The sequence below is a fragment of the Triticum aestivum genome, chromosome 3B, assembly GCF_018294505.1.
Source record: "Triticum aestivum cultivar Chinese Spring chromosome 3B, IWGSC CS RefSeq v2.1, whole genome shotgun sequence".
In the NCBI taxonomy this organism is placed as follows: Eukaryota; Viridiplantae; Streptophyta; class Magnoliopsida; order Poales; family Poaceae; genus Triticum; species Triticum aestivum.
The window spans coordinates 681,777,104-681,779,712 of NC_057801.1; positions in this window are offsets into that span (position 1 = coordinate 681,777,104).

A 2,609-nucleotide genomic window follows, 5' to 3' on the forward strand; every position below is an offset into this window, starting at 1 on the left:
ATATCCCGTGGTTTACCTTCATCTTGCACCTGCAAATCCTTTCTGATACCCAGGTGTGTCAAATCAATCCTAGATTTTAAGGTATCTTTCGTCTTGCCTTCAATGTTAAGAAGTGTGCCGATAATGCTGTCACATATATTTTTCTCGATGTGCATCACATCAAGATTATGCCGCAGATCCAAATCTTTCCAATACTCCAAGTCCCACAAAGTGGACCTGCGGGTAAACAATAATCTCTCTTCTACCGTGCCACGCTTCCTTTTCCCGCTACCATTACCAGGATGGTTTCCTGGTGTAATATGCCTGACCTTCTCTAATTCCACTTGCAACTCATCGGCGGTGAGCCTCTTTGGCGCATCACGGTTTTCATGCTTTGCATTGAACACATGTCTTCGGTATTTTCTAGGATGCGGCTTGTCCTTGGCAAGGAAACGGCGGTGTCCAATGTAACAGATCTTGCTAAGTATTGCGTATGACAGCGGATTCCTGTCACAGCGAACACATGCATTGTAACCATGTGTCGTTCGCCCTGACATAGTGCCCAAAGCCGGATAATCATGGATGCACCAAATTACAACAGCACGCAGAAAGAAATCAGCTGGTGGGCTGCTATATAGGTCTCGAGTGAGAACACCCTTCCATAGCTGTTGAAGTTCCTCCACAAGAGGCTCCATGAACAAATCAAAATCCTTTCCAGGACTTTTTGGACCTGGGATGAGCAAGGCCATCATGTAGTTTGATTCTTTGGTGCAGACATTTGGAGGCATGTTGTAAGGGATAACAAGCACTGGCCACATGCTATATGTGGCGCTCTGGTGGCCAAATGGGTTAAATCCATCTGAAGCTAAGCCAAGTCTAATGTTTCTCGGGTCAGCAGCAAACTCTTTGTGTTTATCATTGAAGCTTTTCCACTCACTACCATGAGATGGATGGCTCATTACATTCTGATCTCTGTACTCCTGGTTCCTAGAATGCCACAGTACATCCTCTCTTGTTTCAGCATCATGAAACAACCTCTGCAATCTTGGTGTAATTGGAAAATGTCTCAGAACATTATGAGGAACCCTCTTCACAGCATCGCCATCTTTCCATCTTGATGATTTGCATTTCGGGCATTCACTTAAGTTGGCATAATCCTTCCGGAACAGAACACAATTATTCTTACAAACATGGATCATATCATATCCAATTCCAACTGCACGAAGGAAATTCTTCATTTTACTGTAGGTGTGTGGCAGCTCAGACGCATCTGGGAAAGATTTGCGGAAAGCAGCCAACATCGCATCGAATGATTTGTTGGTCATCCGCTCAGATGTCTTCACCTGAAGAAAGGTGACCATAGCTGAGAATACTGACAGCTTATTTCCTGGGGTGACAGCAACGTTGCATTGTTCCAACATGCGGGCCCACCGTTTTTCTTCTGCAGGTGAAAGTTCACGGAATGCACGAGCATTTCGTAGCATTGTTTCAATGTTGGTCAAACTCACTGGCTCCGCCACCACCACCTCCTCCTCCTCTTCCACCTGAGCATCAGGCAGATCAAGATGGTGATCTGCTGCTTCCACGTAGTCAATAACATTGACGTTCACAGCTTCACCATGATGAACCCACCTAGTATATGTGACCGACATCCCATACAAGTGTAGATGATTTTGCACAGTTGACTGGGGTCTTGTAACTGAATTCATACAACTGCTACACGGGCAGAGCACATCTGATTTCGGACCACCGTACTCAGCTCTGATAAAGTTCATGAAGTTTTCAACCCCCTCGACATATGCAGCGGAGAATCTTCGAGCAGAAGTTATCCAAGTCCTGTCCATCTGTTAGACATACAAATTAGTTCTTCTACTAGATATTACAGGAAAAACATTTATGCTTTTTTATGAAGTCCAGAAAAAAATACCTAGGTCGATGTCTAAAGCTATGGCAAGAGATTTGGACGAGCAGATCTAAGTAATGAAATATATGTAAAGCTAATTCAGCAAACATATTTGAGTGCTAAATTATGACAGGCTATTTCAGCAGTCAATGAGCCCGAGCACACAGCCATCGAACTATCAAAGGCCATCGCAGCAACAAAGATCGAGTATAAAGCGATGTAGAGCTATTTCACCTAACAGATTGGCTACTAGACCATGGCAATCTACGTCACAATAAATATATGGCAGGATATTTTAGCAATTAATCGGCCTTGGCATGCCATCTCAGCTAAGCAGATTGAGTGCAGAATAGGGCAAGGAAGCTTCTTAAGTAGAGCATATTGACAGTAAACTACTTCGGCAAACAGTGAGATTAACAACGTCTATCAGCTAACGTTCAGCGCTACACCGACATGAACGAGGCCTCAGTCTAGAATGCGCGTACCGTGGGAGAAGCTGACTGCCGTGCGTCTCCACATGAACGTCACCAGCGGTGGCGGCGCTGACCGCCGTGCGCCTCCACAAGAACGTAGCCAGAGGTGGCGGCGCGGCTAGGGGATGGCAGTCTATGAGAGTGTACTGTGGGAGCGAGAGGATCGCCGTGCGTCCCCTCGATGAACCGCGGCGCCGACGTATCAGCGTGGCGGGGAGGGCGGCTTTGGCGGAGCGAATGGAGTGGAGGGGGAC